Source organism: Parasteatoda tepidariorum, chromosome 7 (assembly GCF_982258835.1).
Source record: "Parasteatoda tepidariorum strain Cologne lab strain chromosome 7, Ptep-v5.0, whole genome shotgun sequence".
Taxonomy (NCBI): Eukaryota; Metazoa; Arthropoda; class Arachnida; order Araneae; family Theridiidae; genus Parasteatoda; species Parasteatoda tepidariorum.
The window spans coordinates 64,568,585-64,590,456 of NC_141761.1; the positions used below are offsets into that span (position 1 = coordinate 64,568,585).

General features: G+C 27.5%; 1 long non-coding RNA gene across 1 annotated transcript; it reads left to right on the top strand.

Moving 5' to 3' along the window:
• Window positions 1-6,659: 6,659 nt before the first annotated feature.
• Window positions 6,660-18,522, top strand: LOC122272317 (uncharacterized). Its single transcript, XR_015435764.1, has 3 exons — window positions 6,660-6,700; window positions 17,522-17,635; window positions 18,252-18,522. It is a non-coding gene; the product is annotated as an uncharacterized LOC122272317 (long non-coding RNA).
• Window positions 18,523-21,872: the final 3,350 nt, after the last annotated feature.

Consider the following 21,872-nt stretch of genomic DNA (forward strand, 5'->3'; position numbering starts at 1 on the left):
TGTAGCTCAAGCTTATGTTAACTAAACTGTTTCCTGCTATTTAATGTATGTAAGCAATTTCCAATTTTCCTTATTGTTTTTTTTTCTGTCTTTTATTTCTTACATTTGTTACTTTCCTTTACACACTAATTAATAAATTAGGTTGACATAAAAGGATTTACCTTGAGAAAGTAATGAGTTTTTTCGCTATTTTCAAATTTTTTATTTTTGTGTTCTCTGGAAATGATAGAAGGTATTGGTAATTTCACCTTGGAAAAACCAAAGTAATCATAGTGAGAAATATAGTAAAAAATATCGTGAATCACAGTGAGCAATATAATTTTAAATAATATTATTCCGAATTGCCATATTGGAATTAAAGTGATGGCTAAATAGATAAATTAACCACTAAACTTTTGCCACTATAAATCCCTGTTTTACAATAAGGCCTTCAATTTTCAAAAAAATATATTTTTGTAAACAACAACGTTTCCAAGTATAAAAAAAAATATTTTATTTTATTTTTCACATAAGAATAATAAGAAAAGGTTTTGACTTATGAGACAATTAAAACAAAGTTCATAAAATTATAATAACTAAAACTAGTAATTTAAAAACAAATATTCATAAAATTATAATAATTAAAACTACCTATTTAAAAGAAGAAAAAAATTATTAAAGCTAGCGAAAATTACCAGCTACTCAAAAAAGTTCAAAGCCTCCAATGATTGACAAATTTTATCCAAGAGGAAAAAAAAAGTTCAGGTTTCAAAAGCTCTAAAAAGATGGAATAACAATGAAGCAGAACAAGCAAGAAAAGATGTGAAAAAGTACACAAACATTAAAACTGTTGTTTACAATGTTAATGTAGACTGCTTTCATGTAGTTAACCAGATTTTTAAAATGTGTATATTTATTTAAATCAGTGGTTCCAAAATGGTATTCGTGTTCCATGGAACCATAGAGTTCCATGAAAGAGTTAAAGGGGTTCCTTGAGTTAGTACTTTTTATAACCAGTACTGAGTTTTGAAACCTTTGATTATCTTTTGATACAACTTATAGGTCATAATTAATTTAATATTTCGGATGCCTTACTTCTAGGGAAATGCCAATAAATTAGAAATGGCATTTTTTATATGAAAATATAATATTTTTAGCTATATTGAATAAATTATGTAAAAAGCAAGCATTTATAAAATATTTCATTAGCATTTCCAATCGCGCTTTTCAGATCAAAATGAAATAATTAAATTCTTTATTAAAAAAAATATATGTTTCCCTAATAAACATTTTCAACCTTTTCTAACAGTTGCTTTAAGTTTTCACTTTGAAGTAAAACATAATTCGGCTTATTTTATTCATGTTCAGCTTATCTATATACACCAAAAACAAATTCATAACTAGATTAGCTATAGCACAAAGACTTCAAATTCACCTGTCGAACATAAGATCTAATTTAAGATTATTACTGACAAAACGATGTAAATCTTCATTCCTCTATATAAATATTTTAAATATAGTCGTATATAAGTTATAACGTTCACTATTACTTTAATAAACTTTATTTCTAATGTTGGATGTCCGATGAAAGAAAAATGATAATTTCGAGTTCCGCAGCCGAAAAAAATTTAGAACCACTGATTCAAATAGTTCCTTTTTTTTTTTCATTGGCATAATTCAAGCCTTGAACGCCATGATGTAAAATATATCATTATCCATCGTTACTACTCAAATAGTTCAAATTAAATATAGGTGACGAATGTTTTCATAAATGGCCGGCATTGAATTGAATGTTGGATTCAGGGACAAATATAGGGGATGTGGTGATTAGGTTAAAAATATTAAATAAATTAATTCAATAAAAGTTAACAATCAACACAGTTTAATAATAATAGAAAAATAAAAGAAATTATATTAAGTTACAATGTAGAAAGACAGACAGGATTAGCGACAGCAACTGCTGTCGCTAATCCTGTCCAGTAAAAACGTGTAAGTCCACCGGTCAGCAAGTCGGAATGAATGTATGTAAATTGACCCGTTGCCATTTGTTGAAACTAAGGTTTGAACACAGAGATGTTGCCATCTTATAGAAAAGTCATTTCCTTGAGGGAAAAGTTTTGCACTGCCACCTGGCGAATAGAGTTCATCGCCATCTGGTGAGAAGGTGGTTCACCACAGGGATAAGGACATTTAACTTTTCCCGGGGGGTTTTAGAAGAGCAACACGCTTTTGACCGACCGGTTTTACGCACAAAAAGTGGCGTTCACGTCGTCCTAAAGATCATTTTCTGTCATCCCCGCCGTACCTAAGCATTGCGAGTAATTAGTGTTGATCATTAAAAAGCAATTTAATTTCTATTCTAAAATTTTTTTATTTCTGAAAACCAGTATATTATCTATTATATATAATTCTCTTTCAAGGCTCCCAAATTTTGGCTGTATTTCTTTTCCGCCGGTGGCAACGTTTGCTTTGTTTTGAAAACACCAAAGCATTCTGCCTTTTAATGATGTGTTTCTGATCTAATAAGTATAATTCTCTTATGTGACTCCCAAATTTTGGCTGAAGTACTTTGTACATCTAAATGAGATTCTTTTTACCACAGTTAAATATTTACTTTATTTTCTTCATTCTTAGAGAAAACAGCCGGCAAAGAATTCTGTTAGGTTAAAAAACATTTCGTTAAAAAAATAACGAATTCTAAAAGAAATAAAAATAACAACTTAAATAAAAATGCTTTTGCCCGCCATAGAATTTTTGAAAGTTAACTTAGCAACATAAATCAAAATGAAATAGAAGCGCAACTAGATCAAAACTATGATACCTGAGCGATTGACGTAACAAATCATTCAATTCTAAAAGTGTTGTATCGCCAAATGCCCAAATTAATAATTGTGTTCTTAAAGAAATTCTATAAAAAGTTTTAAATAAACAACCTACTTCTACTACTGCTTCTTGAAGAACTTGCTCATTGATTAAAAATATTGTTTTAATTTTATAGTACTAACTTTACTTCTACTTTCATTATTGCTATGACCCTCTTTCATTACATTTTACAACTTCATGCTAAATTTGAGGACTTTAAGTTGTTTTGTGGTTGAATACTGACATTTAGAAATGTGTACATAAAAAAAATAATATTTAGAGGTTAAGAGTTGCCTCAGAAAAATTTGAATTGTTGACATTGAACTTAACAATGGAAACAATCGTTTTTGTGAAAAATTTAATTGTATTGTTGACATCAAAACTAAAATATTGTGTTTCAACTTAACAATACTACCTTAATTTATACTTTAGAATTGCTTCGGAGAAATTTGAATTGTTAGCAATGACTTAAACAAAAAGTTTTATTTTAACTGACAAATACTATATTATAATTTTAACTTTTTCTATGACTATACTCATTTTCTTACTCTTTTCTTTGTTTTTTTTACATTTTATGTTTTTGTGATAAAATAAAAAACTTATAGTTGTTCTGCTTCTGAACACTGAAAACACAAAATGATGGGCTTCATCAACAATAAAAAATATATACAATTATTTTACAAATTCCATATTATTAAGGTGGCGCCCTTCAGAGAATTAAAAATACAAAATTATCTTCATCAAAGCCGATGCTTTACATCCGGCGTTCAGTGGCAGACTACTATTTCATATTGTTTTACAACACATTGCTTTAGCCCTCTGGTGGGAAAGACTTTAAAACAAAACTTACAACAGTTACTTTTCTCAACAACTGAAATTTAGAATAGTGTGATTAAGAAAAATATGTGAACTGTTTGCAATTTCAAATTAATATTGAAATGTATAGGTTTAGAATTTTCTACAGTGAAAAGTTTTCGAAACTTCAGTATTCAAAAAAGTATACAAAAACTAGACGTTAAGAACGTATCAAATGAGCAAGCAAAGCGAGCATTGGATTGCGAAGCAATCCAAAATGAACTGTGAAAGCAGTTCCGGGGATTGGTGAGCGCCAGCGAGCAGGGGGCGGAGCCTCCTAGTTTTGTATAGTGCTTAATGATGTCTATTCATAACTCATAATTTATTTGTTTGTTTATTGTTTATTGAAGTTTTAAAACCAGAGATCACTCAGATTACGAGCAATTCTGTACTGTTCGGTTTTGCTTAGTTTCAGTTTTCAGAACATGACTTAATTAAAACCGAAGGAAGGATATTTGCTTATTCAACCATAGTTATTAGTTTGAAGCGTCTGGTTCTATTATAAGCGAAGTCTAGTAGTTATATTAACATTTTTATATATTTAAGTATATGATTTAACAGAACGAGTTCAAAATTAAAACCCTTCGAATTTCATTAGTTTATTATTGTTTTAAAATCGTCATAATTGAAAGTGTACATTAATGACAAATTTTTTTAAACAAAATATAAGCCATGCAACCATAAATATGTTAAATTTTCTGATAGGAATTAAAAATAAAAATCTTTTTCATGAAAATAATTATTCGTAGCATTTATTAGGAATTCGATTGTATAGCGCATCATCTATCAATTTCCGATCCTTATTAAAGCCTTTGCACGAATAATTATTTAAATTATATATATATATATATATATATATATATATATATATATATATATATATATATATATATATATATATATATATATATATATATATATCAATGTTCTGTTAAATGCAAAGGAAAGCCACGAAAAAGTTTTTAGATTACTAAGCAATAATAACATTACAGCTAAATGTTCATTATCACAATGAATTATTTTTTTAACCATTAATTTTTTTATCATCTTTGACAGACAATTTGTCATCTTAGTGGATGTTGTGAAACACTTTTCTTATATTTTTAACTTTTAACATGACCCAGAAATCAAATAACTTGCAATTTAAATATCAGAGTAAAATCATGTTCATAAAAGCTTTTGTAGTAACCTATATATTATTTAAAATTAAATTAAAATTTAGACAAATCAAATGTTGCGTTAAATGCAAAGGAAAACTACGAAAAAGTTTTTTAGATTATTGAACAATAATAACATTACAGCTGAATGTTCATTATCGCAATGAATTATTTTTTTAATTATTAATTTTTTTAATCATACTTGACAGACAATTTGTCATCTTAGTGGATGTTGTGAAACACTTCTCTTATATTTTTAACTTTTAACACGACCCAGAAATCAAAGTAACTTGCAATTTAAATCTCAGAGTAAAATCATGCTTATAAAAGCTTTTGTAGTAACCTATATATTATTTAAAATTAAATTAAAATTTAGACAAATCAAATGTTACGTTAGATGCAAAGGAAAACCACGAAAAAGTCTTCTAAAATGTCTGAACAATAATAGCATTACAGCTAAATGTTCATTATCGCAATGAATTATTTTTTTAACCATTAATTTTTTTTATCATCCTTGACAGACAATTTGTCATCTTAGTGGATGTTGTGAAACACTTTCTTATATTTTTAACTTTTAACACGACCCAGATATCAAAGTACCTTGTAATTGAAATAGAGGAGTAGAATCATTTTTTGGAAGACTTTTTGAATGATAATGATTAGAATTTCCATTACACACAAATGAAAACCAAGAAAACGCTTTACTAGCCAACTTATTGAACGCTAACAGACAATAATGAGACTATATCTCAGCAATTATTATCATTTTCCATTTTTTGTGCTTTATATGAAATTTAATGTTTTGACTAGCTTGGAACGTTTACTAAAATGTTCTTTATTTTATTTATTTATTTATTTATTGTAAGTACATAAATTGTGTTTTGTTTTACTTCAAATATTTGAATTTCAGAATGATATAAAGAATTAAATTTTAAGAATCAATTTTTTTTTTTTTTTTTTTTTTTTTTTTTTTTTTTAATTTTAAAATTTATGAATTATAAATCTTTAAAAAAAATCTGGAAAAAAAATGTGTCATAAAATTTGCGAATTTCGGATGTTTCTGGCAAAGAGAATGAATGTTATCAATTATTATTAATCATTACAACTTATAAAAATCAAATAAAAAAATAACAAATTATGTACAGTTGCTATAACGAAACAACTACAATAAAGAAAGACCGCTGTTCACTAGAGGGCGTGGATATAGAGTAAAAACTAGTTACTAGACCAGTGATGTCAACGTTCACCGTGACGTCCGTTTGGTCGAGTGATTGATCTTTGGTTGGATTAAAAGGCATAAGGTACTCAAAAAGACATGCTGCGCCTAATTTGACATTTTTCGTTTTCTTGCGCAAGAATCAAAAAAGGCTATACCGAGGACTTGGTCAATTTAAAACCGAAATTTAAATGAAAGACCCAGGTAGCAAAAAGATATGATCTAATATTAGAAAGATGCAATATAATACTGCCGTGCTAGAAAACGCAATACTCTTGAATCCTACCTTCTAATATTAGAACTAATATTATATAAAATTAAATAGTATTCGAACTTTCAAAATTATTATCTATTTCATTATTTTTGGTTCAGCGCCACATTTCTGCGAAAGGTTATCCCATATTATTAGATAATAAATAAACATTTATTTATAAAAGAAAACGATAAATTAAATATTACTTAAATATCATTTTTATCCAATGCAAGGAAAACGAAAAATAATATTCGTGGTAGTTTGCGAACGATTGAACTCGAAAAACTTTTTCAACTGTTGAGTTGTATGTTTCTTCTGTATGTTTGCTTGCGACGACATATTGTTAGAGCTTGGCTGCTTTCTTTTCAATTGCATAAGGTATTTATAATTTAGTAATTATTTGAAAACTTTATGCATTTCAATGATAGTTACATGAAATGTTAAAGAAGTATTGTAAGTAATGTTTTTGCTTTAGTTAAAAATCATGTATCTAATAAAGTCAGTTAATATTATGAATTGTGATCATTATTGTTCGCACATAGTAGTTGACTTCTCTGTTAACTTATTGTCTAGCTATAAATAATAAGTAATGTAATAATTAGTTCAAAATATGCTTGTAAAACAACGTTTGCTAAGTGATTCGACTGTGAAAAACTTTTTCTGCAACGGTGAGAAAGATAAAAATAATTGTCTGTAAACAAATTAGCCAAGTTAAAACAATTAGAAAATTAATGATCTGCTACTTTCAGCTCTGTTTAAACCCTTACATTCTAGAATGTTTAACGTTCAATACAAACAATATTGTTACCGTATTAAAATTTCATGTCTAAAATGTTGTAAAACAAAAGAATTAAACATTTTTATTTAAATTTCTTGGGGATATTTCAGTACCGTGATCTGTCCCGCCAACTGCAATCGCCAAATAGATTTTAAACTTGCAATTTTTTTAACAAAAATATGTATAAGTTTGCCCGGGGTTATACCTTTCGAGTTTGTCTTATTCTGTAATGTTTCTTTTAGTTTAATAAAAATTTATTAAATAGTTATTATGATAATAATTAGTCTAATAAATAATTATTGTTTAATGAAGTTTTTAAATAAATTTCTATCAGATATAATCTGAGACTAAAAATTTAATTAAACAATAAAAAAATTAATGTTATGCATACTGACTTTTAAAAAACGTTATGTAAACATATTTGGGGGGAGGGGTGAACTATATTTAATATATATTTACAACTTTGAAATATGTGAGCTGTCAGAGAATTCTCCTTCTACATGATTTTTTCAACCATGAATTGATGATTTTGAATTCTCATAGTATCTTTTTACATTGATGTTCTTTTACATTAATCGAATTTCAAAATAAGCAATGGAGGAAAATAAGCAATTGATAATTAAGTAGTGAAATGTTTGTCATGATTTGATTTTATTTATTTTTTTATTATTAACTACTGCATTGTGTAATTTATTTTAGTCATTATAGTAATATTTAAGTATTATGAAAATTCAAGAAATTTTGAAGATATCAGAAGCAATTTTATTTAAACATCATTGTTAAACATTAACTCTAACTTATGATCAATTATACTACTAGCATTTTATTTATTACTTCAATTTTGCAGCACAAATTTGAGATAGAAGTGTATTTATGATGTTTAAATTAATGTAATTGTAAAATAATGATAATAATAAAAATTTCTCTGGCTTAATATTTAAAATTTAGCAGAACATTTATTTACATTATTGTAAAAACAGAAAATTTAAATCAATTTAGAGAAGAATCTTGCTTACATTTTTATATATAAGGTTCTTTGCAAAAGCAACTTTTTTAAATGCATAATATATGTTTTTTAAGGCTAATTCTTCATAATGCATACTATATAATCAGAGAAAAACGAGGAAGGGAATTGTCTTTATCAAAAATCTATTTTGTTATAGCAGCTTTGATCATTAAAACTAAAGGCAACTTTTAAGAGATAATGTAAGAAATTTTATTATTTTTTCGTCTCATTCTTGTATGCAATTATATGTTTGTGCAAATTTAATTTAGATAACACATAATATTTACTGACAGTTCTGAAATAAAAATGTTCCCTTAGGAAAATTTGCCATAGGTTTGCCATAAAAAAATGACATAGGATATTCCTATGGGGTTTTGCCTATGGCAAAATTTTGCCATACATGTATGGCAAAATTTTACCATAGGCAAAACCCCATAGGAATATCCTATGGCAAATTTTTGCCATACGTGTATGGCAAAAATGTATGGCAAAAATTTGCCATAGGCAAAACCCCATAGGAATATCCCATGGCATTTTTTTATACGGCAAATTTTTGCCATAAAACTAAGATGTGCTACAGCGTATGACGAAATATTTAGCCATAGGCTATGGTACACTTTTGCCATACAGCTATGGCAGCATTTCTCGTTGATATTTTACCATACATAAAAAAAAATGGTTACTTACAAGAATCTTTCGCAATGGATATTAAAAATGCAAAACTTAATAATTGTAGAATAAATATATATCCAGAAAACTTTTTTTTTTAAATTTCTTTGATAAACTTCCCCTATATCACTTGCAGAAGCCTTTCTGAATGCTGTTCTTATTCAAATAAATTTTAAACGGTTAGTACTAACCGTTAGAAAATGGGTCCGGTGGTCGGAGTGAGTGGGGAAAATACTGGTTATGTTGATTAGGAACAAAATATATTGAGTACAGGCAACCAATATTTGTTAAAACTATAAAAAACAAGAAAATAGAAAGTGGGTTTGGAGGTCGGAGCGAGTATAAAAAACGTTAATTTGATTGATTGCCATCATAATTAGTCAGATATTAGAGGAACCTAAAAGAAATCGAATTTAAATAATGGTCGGAGCGAGTATGAAAATTTTTTAAATTTTGATATGCGATACTAATCTAAAAATTAAACAAACTACTAAAACAATAAAATACTTTGAAAACTCAAAAGATAAAGAGTGGGGCTGGTGGTCGAAGTGAAATTAGTTTAAAATAGACCAAACGGGACAAAAGCCGAATATGTAACCGTGCAACCAGTGGTGGCATGTGAACAAAATTTTATCTATAAAAAAGAGATGGTATCAGACTATGGAAAGCTAAGAATTTAAAACAGGCTAAATTAGTTGATCCCCTACTAGTGAGGGATATAAAACTCAGAAAATTTATGTTGAGTTGTGTTAAGCACAGTTAAAAAAGAGAACGCAATATAGAAACATTGGTAAATACAAAACATGTTTAAGGCATGCTTAAAATTGGTAAAATTAATAATTGCTATTGACACTTGGTCAGGGATAGTAAATAAAAATTAATTGGGTATAGGGAATCGCTATGACGAAAAAGTTGTAAACTTAAGGAAAGGATAAATTGTTAAGAGCATTTTTGGTAACTACAGCAGATGATATGACCAGGGAATGTCCCGTTGATGATATTGAAGCAAAATAACTGTCAACCAGTAATCCAGCAAATCTAGTTAAGTGATGACTCTAAGCTATGTATAAATATGTAACAGAGAACAATGTGCAAGTATATGTGGATACTTAAGAAATATTAGTTGTAAGATAGTAAAACGCAGAGGCATGATAAAAAAACAATTTAATGGCAAGCAAAAATTGAACACAAAATAAAAATATAATGCCCTAACATATGTAAGAAAATGTAAAAAAGCATTGCAAGAACCTAAGTGGAATTAAAATTAAAATCGAATGAAAATGTAAACACTGACTTTGATATTGGACGTGTTTGTATTCCTGAGATCTTGAGGGCCTCAATTTAGAGTTTAAATCCGTTGCCGAATTCATAGTTCGTAATGTCACAAAAAGTTTAATCGGTTCAGTTGTTTTGGAATCAAAGCAAATTTGGGTGCTTCAGAGAAATGAGAGTCAACCATACTCACTAAAAAATTTAAACCGATTTTGTTTTTTAATAGTTTAGAAAGTCGCTTGATTTTAATATATCGATGAAACTTATCAGTTGAAAAAGTTTGGTGTTCTCTATTATAAGTATGAAATTTTTCTTCAAACTATAAAGCTAATTTTTAAATCTAAGATGGACACTTATATTTCTTTTAGAATATAATTACCAGTGTGACGCTCGCAACAATTTCGCTTTCCAAAGGTGTGATGAAATGAAGTTCACTTCAAATATTTTAGTGGTAAATTTCATGCTTTGCTTCAGTATATATTATATATATATATATATATATATATATATATATATATATATATATATATATATATATATATATATATATATATATATATATATATATATATATATATATATGTGTGTGTGTGTGTGTGTGTGTGTGATGCCACAATTGGCATACACATATTTATTTTCTATCTTTTAAAATATCTTTCATTACTTAAGCTTATATTTTATTAATAGAAGGATTATATTTAAAATAAATCAAAAACTTAATCTTTTTAAACGAACATAAAATATTTATTTCTTCTCTTCTAGATCAATGCAACGGATACTTTTTATTTCATTATTATGCAGACTTATATATTCACTGTCGCCTTTAATCGAAAACAAAAATCTATTTATAACTTTTTATTCTAATTTTCCAGCGGCTAAATGTTTCGGTTGCATGGTTGTAATAGTTCACATAAATTTGTTGGCGACTCGTGATCGCCAAGGTGTTCTTTTAAACCCATGTTGATATGCTTGTTGGCTTTGTTTTGGCTATGATATACTGTGATAAATTGCCAATTTTGGATCTCCATCCCATGCTTCTCCTGTGTCCGATTGGAACAAATTACACGTACTTCTTAATTTGGCTTTTGATTAGGCAGGTTGTGGGGGAATTGTCTCCCATGGCCTGTCCTTAAAAATATTATTATGTAAAATTGATTCAACTGAAATTCGTATGGATGATATGTATATTTGATACCTCGAGCTCTGCAAATATACTACTAAATAAAAGCTTTTTATTAATTCTGATCCGGCTCAACTATTATTTTCATCACCCTTCTGTTCTCATGTATTCTTCAACTGGCCCACTATACCAATACAAACTCCACCCACACCTTAATATTCCACCCTCATCACCAATATAAAATGGCACTCTGAATATTCCTACCTTTCTTCATAAAATTGGTGCCTAGTTACAAGGAGCGAATTGGGTTATCAACGCAAAATCTTAAAAATAATATGCTGATCTTCAACTCATAATTTTTATCTTCACGGCTACTTCAAACCACTACTTCATACTGGAGGAGAGAATTTGGAATGCTGCGAAAACTTATGGAACTGGATGAACCTTGACCCTGGAATGGTTTACGATGCTCTAGTTCGTCTGATGTTCGACATTAAATCCTACGCTACTCGAAAGAAATATCTATTAATTTATGATTCATCATAAAGAAGAAACTAAATTTGTTTTTCCTTCAACTCTCGTCTTGCTTCTGATTTCGTTCACATGGAACTTCATCGAACGTTCTTCAGTTTCGTATCCTTTTTGGTATTTATTATAATTCATTATATTTTATGTTTACAACATTTAATTGAATTTTAATTTTTGTATGGCAAATTGATAGAGCATTTGACTTAAAATCTTTTTTTTTTAAAGTTACAAATATAATAGAAAATTTTTAATTTTATTTAATTACAACCTGAAATTTTTTGATTTATCCAGTGAAGCGGCATGTCTGATCTTATTATTAGCCTTTCGGTAATGTTTATACTGTTGAAGAATTTATTGAGAATTGAATTATTGTTGCATTTAACTTGAATTCTGAAACGAATATATTTTCACAGGATTGGAATAATTTAGTTAAAGTTTTTTTTTATTTCAGTGATAAGGATTTGCAATTAATATACAAAAGAAATGATAAGTCAAATCAATTTTTCCGTATTTTATTTTCTATAAAAAAAAATCGAATGTTACGTATTTTATTAATGAACATTAACGAAGTTTTCAGTGATTTTAAAGAATTTTTGTATATTCTTAGCAATAACATTTAAGAGTTTTTATTATCCACATTTATTATTCTATTAAATGATATTTGAGTTAAGATTTAAATTGCTAACTCTTGAATTAAACTATTTTAACGTCTGAACAGAATGATTCAAATATACTTTGGTTTACAAAGAAAATGTTTTTGGTAAATTAGAAAGAGTGTTTTCAGACTTTCTTGCATTTTTTTTAATGGATTTTATGAGAGCTTTGGTGTATGTTGCATCTGATATGACCAGTAAGCAAACTTAGTTAATTTGAGAAATCTCTTGTATTCTTATTACAGACAATTTCTTCAAAACGTAACTAGAAATGATTATAGTGTTGGTTAGGTGTAATTTGCATGTGAAGTTTCTTTAGGTATCTGGTGTTTACAGATCGTGAGGTGTTTGTCATTCTACTTATGTAAAAATTTATTTTCAAAGATTAATTTCTGCAATCACATTTTGCTATCTAATTAAGAATGATAGAACTTAAATATTCATATCATAAATTAGTTCATAAAAAGAAATTCAATTTTTTTATGATTTAATTAGTCATTTTAAGATTATTTATGTTACCGTTAAAATTTTGGGTTGATCATTATCAAGCATTGCAATATTACAATAAAAATAAATTGATTTTATACTGTTTGCCATAAATTGATATTTCAAGAGCATTTTTATAATTATTGTTGTTCATTTATAAATGTTATTAAACTAAACCAGAAATGTATTTTAAATAATACTGATAATAATAATTATAAATTTTATATAAACCCTTATGCACACTTAAATTTTGCAATTTAAATTAGCTTCAAGCTAGTTCAGTTACTTTGAGTTACTCATAAATATCAATAATTAACTATGTTTTTGAAATGTTGCAAATTTCAAACAAGATAACAATACTTAATTCTGGAATATTGACATCTACACAAAAACACAGTAGGGAATAACATGTTATATAAATGTATTATAAGGATTAAGCTATCCCAAAGTGATTCTTAATCAGTACTTATAGTAGTGTAACATAATTTGACCCAGATTTTTTTAAGAAGTAAAATAATAAACACACAATTACACACTTTTGTTATCTTATGAAACCATGTTAGTCTGATATATCAATCCTATAGAAGTTAGGTTGGTATGAGTGTTTGCAAATTTTAAAATTAAAGATTTCAGCCTCTATATTTTTTCTTTAAAAAAAAAACAAAAAAAAAAAACATTTCATTAGACGTCTCATTGTTTCTGTTGTTTTGCATGGAGGCATCTGTGCGGAATGATTTAAAGTGATTTTCTTTTACTTAGGTGCCAGGTAATTAAAATTCATTAAGTGACATAGAGATATTTTTATAATAAAATGAACATAGTAATATTCATCTAATAATTTTTTGTAAATTTTACAATAGCTATTATATTGAGCACAAATAGTTTTTCTCTTACATAAGTAAGCCATTTTATTCAATGCAAGTGCATATTCAATAGGGTTAATCCAAACAGTTACTCATGAATATTTTGTTTTATCAAAACATAAATAAATTCAGAAATTTTATTATATATATAAAAAAAAATTCTATTGATTTGAGCAATGCAATTGTCAAATATTTTTTTAATATTCGAATTTCTATTAAATAAGTGTCTAACTGAGCTAAAAATAAATTCATGAAATTCAAAATGAGAATAATTGAGCATTTATATATAATATGACAATATTTTCCTTCATTAAAATGAAGAGAATTTTTATAGATGCAGTGAAAAATAAAATAAATAAATAACTTTTATCTTCTTGAATGTAATATACAGCCATGATAGTATAAATGTTAATACAATGCATTGAGTATGCAAAAATTCAGGTTAGAATCCTGATCATAGGCTTGCTATAACATTAATTCAGAAGTTGATGGGGTTAAAAAAAAAACTATAAAATTATTTTACCTTGAATTTAATACTAGATAGCTGTGATAGTATAATTGTTAATACATTGTGTCACAAAAATTCAGGTTGGAATCCTGGTCACATGCTTTTTAGATCATATTAGTTAGTTCAAAGGTAAAAAAAAAAAAAAATGTTAAATAAAAATATAGATATACATGCTGCATTTTTAGATAATTTTGCCTCTGAAATAAAAGAGATGATTTTACCTCTTGAAATATAAGAGATGAAAATTTTGCCTCTTGAAATATAAGATATGATAATTTTGCCCCTTATGAAAAAGGGATGACTAAACCTAGGTAAATAATGTAGCAGTCTGATCAACTGTTTACTTAGAGCTAAAATAAAAGCTCATATTTTTTTTGAATGATATGCTCTGCTCAGTATTTTTTTTTAATAATAAACAATAAACTAAAGAATTGTATTGACACTTATAATTATTTGAATATTTCATAGTAATAAACATTTCATTAACTTATAATAAGAAATATAGAATATGATAAGATAAATTGCACTTAAATGTTTAATTATTTTATACAGTGTTGTGTCACAACAACCAGAAATAAGACGTGAGTTGTACCAAACAATTTATTTAAACATTCACACGAACAATCACAAAATATTACCCCAAACAAATATCTCTTCTTAGAAAAAAACTCTCTTTTCAACTACACAAAAAAAGAACATCACTTCTCGTGTGTGTCCATCAAGCAACATTATTTTAGCATTTCCTCTCGAGGAATTGATGCTTTTAGCTCAGTTGTCACACTGTTACGTTACAACAGTATATGCATATCAATGTTGAAAAGAATTAATGACTATGAAAAGTATTTGGTAGATGAAATGATTTTGCAAATTTTATTGTTTGTAACTGATAAAGTTTTCTCAAATTCGAGAGAAATTAGAATATCCTGTCCAGGTGATGACAATGCCCAGCTAATTTCACATCAACATAAGATTTAATAACATGAGTATTGAAAAGATATATTTGAAGTATAACTTTATGTCATAATTTTTTTTAATAATTTTGCTTTAATATTTAACTATACATAAGTGTATATTATATGTTCCATGGATATATTATGCTTCAGTGAATACCTTATTTTGTAACATGGTGGAGATCCATTAATAAAAAAAAAATATGTATATATATACTATATATACATATTTTTTTCTGTGTTCAGCGGGGATATATGTGATGCCACAATTGGCATACACATATTTATTTTCTATCTTTTAAAATATCTTTCATTACTTAAGCTTATATTTTATTAATAGAAGGATTATATTTAAAATAAATCAAAAACTTAATCTTTTTAAACGAACATAAAATATTTATTTCTTCTCTTCTAGATCAATGCAACGGATACTTTTTATTTCATTATTATGCAGACTTATATATTCACTGTCGCCTTTAATCGAAAACAAAAATCTATTTATAACTTTTTATTCTAATTTTCCAACGGCTAAATGTTTCGGTTGCATGGTTGTAATAATTCACATAAATTTGTTGGCGACTCGTGATCGCCAAGGTGTTCTTTTAAACCCATGTTGATATGCTTGTTGGCTTTGTTTTGGCTATGATATACTGTGATAAATTGCCAATTTTGGATCTCCATCCCATGCTTCTCCTGTGTCCGATTGGAACAAATTACACGTACTTCTTAATTTGGCTTTTGATTAGGCAGGTTGTGGGGGAATTGTCTCCCATGGCCTGTCCTTAAAAATATTATTATGTAAAATTGATTCAACTGAAATTCGTATGGATGATATGTATATTTGATACCTCGAGCTCTGCAAATATACTACTAAATAAAAGCTTTTTATTAATTCTGATCCGGCTCAACTATTATTTTCATCACCCTTCTGTTTTCATGTATTCTTCAACTGGCCCACTATACCAATACAAACTCCATCCTCACCTGATATATTCCATCATCTTCATCTCAACATAAATTGGCAATTGGCATTCTGATAATTACTTCTTCATAATATATATATATATATTTATCATAGTGAATCCTCGAATCATTTTGAGTTAAGAATACTACTGTAAATTTAATGATTTGACTGTAATATGTTAAAAAAAAATCATTGTCAGCTAAGTTATTCATGCTCAATTAATAATTATATTATTCAAAATGTGACAGTTATTAAAAAATAACTTGCTTGAAGATTTATAGAATGTAGAATAACCATTTCTCCTATTTTTCATAAGAACATGAAAAATTGGCCGTATAATTAGACATTATAAATTGGTGCTCCTCTTATTTTAGCTGATTTTTAAGTTTTTACAGGAAACTGGAAATTTATTTAAAAGTGAGGTTTTCAAAAAGAAATCGAAGAAATAATAAGAATTTATGGGCAGTAAAAGCTCCAAAGTTCAGTGCCCAATCCTAGGGACATCTAATTTTACACACAGTTATCCCAATTTATTTAATTTAGTAACTATCAAAAAATGTTAAGTTATGTTTTTTGTTTTTGAGTTATTGAAAGAAAGAAAAATGTGTTATATTTTGCTTGAGAAAATGTGTTTTTTTAATTCTCCATAAAATTTAAATCTGTATTGTTTATTATTTTTATTTAGTCATTCAATATTGTTTACTTTTAGGCATACTAACATTTTTTAGTAATCTAATTCGAAAATTTTATTAATCATTAGTAGATTAAGTAATGAAAAATTATATTTTGTATCTAGCCATCATAACATTTTTGGATAAATAAGTTTTATAATGTACTATAATTTTTCAATTAGTATAATCATTTTTCATGATATATGTAAACAAAATTTCCAAGAACTAACATTATGGGGTCTTAGCTTTTGATGGATCTTCTGACTTTATTGTTGCAATTATATTTTTTAGATTTTAAAATATTTAGTTTATCGGATCAGCTATTTGCTGCAGATACTAGTTTCTATAAAAATTTATTTTTAAAAGTGTTCTTGTTTTAATAAAAATGATGTAGTATGTATTTAGTAACATTAAAGAATATTGAAATTTTTGACAACTTCAAGTTTTCATATAGGATTCTTTTACTTTACACATTATAAAAATAACTTGCAGTAAAAGGCACTGCAATTATAAATTTATGAGGTATCAGAAGGTATTTAAATTTTGCTATTAAAAAATACTATAAAAAATTATATTTAGCTTTTTTGTTTGGTTGCATTATTTTTTGATTATTTTATTTCAATAGCATTTTTTTTTCTCTGTCACATAGTACTATACATAATTTTTAATATCTCTATGAAATGTTTTATTCGAACTTCAATCTTTATTACATTTCATTTTTAATAAACTAGGAAGAACTAGAACTTGTCAAGAGGCGCCAAAGTTAGCGGCCTATTACCATCGCCAATGCTACCTGAAGATCCATGGACACGAAAACAATAACAACAGAACTAGAACTTAACTAGGTTATTATTATTTTACACAGAATTAAACATATCATTTTTTCAAATGATTTATTTTTTTCATGGCATACTCAGAAATAACTGAAGTATTCTATTTGTTACATAGGCAAGCAAGGTATAAACAATTGATTTAAGCACATTATTTTTATCCTGTCCTATGTTTAAGACTTTTAATTTTTACTTTTTAAAGAAAAGTTTTATTTGTAATGATGATCCTTTTTATTCATTTATTTTTCATAAGGCATACGTATTTTTTTTTTTTAAATCTGAATTGGAGATGCTTAAATTTCTTTTCTTAAAAAAAGTTTTTTAAAATATCATTCTATTACTTAAGAATTTATAATGATTTTTGTATTGAGAAATTTTAAAAATTTAGCCTATTATTTATTTTATTAAAGCGTACTTTTTTCGTAATTTTTTTGTTACTTAGTTATTTTCCTAAAAAAATTTAATTCTATAAATAAACAAGCTCTCGTATATTTTAATATTTGTTCGATTTAATGCTTCCTTTTAATAGAGTGAATATTTAAATTCGATATTTTTCTTTTAATTGAGTAGTTTCATTCATTTTTACGATAAAATATTTTTGTTTATATAACATGGCTTAATTTATTTTTAGAGAGAAGTATATGGAACACAGTAAAAGACGTCCAGCAACTTAATTCCATACATTTCCCCACGAAAAGGCATTGCCACACGTTTCGGAAACAAGAATTGAGACACTTGGCTAATCTTTTACAATTAAGTTTACTCTAGTTTGATTTTTCGTAAGAAAATGAATTCAATTTTATGTCAAAGAATGTGAATTACTTCTTTTTTGTAAATAATGCTTTTATTTTACAAACCTACTTATAGCTAGCAATAAAATATTTATTTTCTAAGATCATAAATTAAGTTTTATTTATTTTGTAACCATTTTCCAAGAAACAATAAGAAAACAAAATACCGGGTTAGCTCTGAAATTATTTATTTATTTAGTTACTAGCAGAGCACAGAAAACAGTTACAAATTACTAAAAAAGAAACATATTAACAAAACGAAACTCACATAACACTAAACGGAGAGATTAAATTGGAGAACATCTCCAAATTAATCTCTCCGTTTTGTGTAATGTGAGTCCGTTTTGTGTAATTGATATCCAAAATCCTTCCATAAAGTCCCAGGCAGTCTCTGGTGAGTGGTGAATTTAATTCGAAAAGATTCAGCGTTCAATTTAAATCTCTGGAGCAGGATTTTCTTTATGTACGGATAGTCTTCCAACTTGTCTTTTGGTTCACGTAAAATAATTTGTGAAATTTCTAAAGGCAGGAGGGGTAGAAGGTGAGTTAGGTAGTCTGTTTCATTTACCTTCAATTTTTGACATTGTCTTTCGAAAATTTGCAGGTAGCCTGCAATATCAGAAGTTTCTTTAAACTTGGGAATTAGATGTAGTATATTTAATTCAGCAGTTGCTTTTGAAGCAAATGTGCCAAAAGTAGGGTTTGAGCTAGCAGCCGCCAAGTTTAACTTCAAGCGTTCGATCTCTAACAACTGTTCACTCTCTTGTCTTTTACGCTCCTCTAATTCTTTATTTTCACTTTCTATTTGATGTCTAGTTTCTATTATAGTATCAAGAAGGGTTTTAGTAAATTCTTCATCGTAAGTGTCAGATTTTAGGATAAGTTCCTTTAAATCAATAATGCGCATGGTATCATTTACCTCCAAGCCCAATTCAATGGATAAAGTTTTTAAATCGTCTTTACGGGCCTTGGCTAAGTAAGTCATTGTTATTTGTGGAGTCAGGGGGGAGGGAAAACGATGGAATATATATTTTATTCGTTCAGATATTGTTTTTTTATTATTCAGTTTTTTTAGTCCTTGCAGGTAAGTTGTAACAGAACTATACTACTTTAAAACTGAATTACCACCACGCCATCTTGTGGCGAAACTTTTGAGTTGAACTGCGGCAACCGATTGGAGAACATCTCCAAATTAATCTCTCCGTTTTGTGTAATGTGAGTTTCGTTTTGTTAATATGTTTTTTAGTAATTTGTAACTGTTTTCTGTGCTCTGCTAGTAACTAAATAAATAAATAATTACAGAGCTAGCCCGGTATTTTGTTTTCTTATTGTTTTTGGAAAATGGTTACAAATTTTGGCGCCCAACATGGGGCCCGAACCCACGACCCCGAGATTAAGAGTCTCATGCTCTACCGACTGAGCTAGCCGGGCTCTTCAAAATAAAGCGGATATTTTAAACAAAAATTCTGTTCGTGGCCCCATGTTGGGCGCCAAAATTTGTAACCATTTTCCAAAAACAATAAGAAAACAAAATACCGGGCTAGCTCTGTAATTATTTATTTATTTAGTTACTAGCAGAGCACAGAAAACAGTTACAAATTACTAAAAAACATATTAACAAAACGAAACTCACATTACACAAAACGGAGAGATTAATTTGGAGATGTTCTCCAATCGGTTGCCGCAGTTCAACTCAAAAGTTTCGCCACAAGATGGCGTGGTGGTAATTCAGTTTTAAAGTAGTATAGTTCTGTTACAATTTTATTTTAAATTTGTATTCTTTGTAGCCTATAAATGCTTCCTAAGTCCCCCATTTTAATTTTAGCACTTCTTATTTTCAGTCACTTTTTTTTTCCGAAATGAAATTAATTAATAAGAAATTTTGCAAACTTTGTCCTATTTTATTTGAGTGATTCTATGTTTTCTTTAACCCTGTATTATATTTTTATTGACGAATGTAAGCTACTCAAAATATTCACTTGAACCAACCTTCAAAATTTGTAACTTTGCAATATCATTTCATGATGTTGCTTATCATTAAATTTCCATTGTTCACTTGTGTTGGGATTAGCCTTTTCACCAGAAAATTTATTCTTGGAAGCATTGATAGCTCAATTTAAGATAAAGAACTAATTTACTTTAATTTCAAGATTTACTCCCAGTTTTAAAGCACCATTTCCAAAATCACATTAAATTTTGATTCAGGAAATATATTTTCAACTTATAAATTGCAATATTAAAAAGAAATAATCTTAACACGGTCTTAAAAAAGTTGTTATAAAGTAAGTTCAGATTTTAATTTTTTTTTTAATAATTAAGCTACCCTGTAATGAAATAAGTGCCATATCAGATTGCTTGGACTGCTTTTAAATGTGATAATCTTGTTTTTTTAATAATAAAAGAAAAAGTTCTTTACAAGTGTATAGGGTGTTCAAAAATTAGGAATTTCTTACTCAAGATGGATGGTTTGTGTAAAGGTAGACCATAAGAAATATTTAGGGACAATGACTGATAGACCACAAGGTCTAATAGAGATTATTGGGGGAGCTTGCTGAGACAACCTTGTCTGTCGTGAATTAGTCTTGTCTGAGTATTGAAATAATTCCTGGAGATTTTTTTGGTGTAGATATTGAAATAATTCTGCTTAAATATGTGCAGCAAGATTTATTTTCTCATTTAAAAATGAGCTGAAAATTTGTGATTTGTTTATTTTATTCAGCTTATTTAGTATGTTACCTAATGTACCTCTTATCTTTCATGAAATAAATGCTTAGAAAAACACTATTTGTTCTTTATTTTTTTAAAATTGTGTCATCAATTTTGCAGTGTAATTTTGTTTGTGTGTTCACATAATCAAATTCTAATAAACTAATATTTTGAATACATCATATGGCAAGTTTTTTCTTTAGAAATGACTATAAACTATGCCTTTTGAACTACCATTTAATCTAAAATCTTTAACAGCCATATAAAAGTTTCATACATCAAGGGAAGAAAAAAAAAGAGAAAGAGATTCTAAATTGGAAAAATAATCTTCATAATCAGTGCAAAGGTGGTGTATCCATAATTCTGAAGATCATTTAAATTCAAACATTGACATGTATTTAAAGTTAGTCTACAAAAGGTTCTATAATTGTCAATAAATAACCTTTTTAGGTAGTATTTATTTTGCAGAAAAAAATCACTTATAAATTTTTCACATTTGATGTGTTTGACACAGCTCCATTTATTGGTAGCATTTAAATTAATTTTATGTAAATACTTTTTCATATATTATTAGTGGCCTATTCATAACCACACTCCCTTATTTTTTTATGCACATTAATTGCCATTTCAAAAGTGATATCTTGGCAAGAAACCAAACAGCGATGCAAAAATATACATTTTGTTACATTTATTTACTACGCGTTTTTCGTCTTCAAGTATTTAAATGTGTATACAAAATAATCTGTTTGATCAAA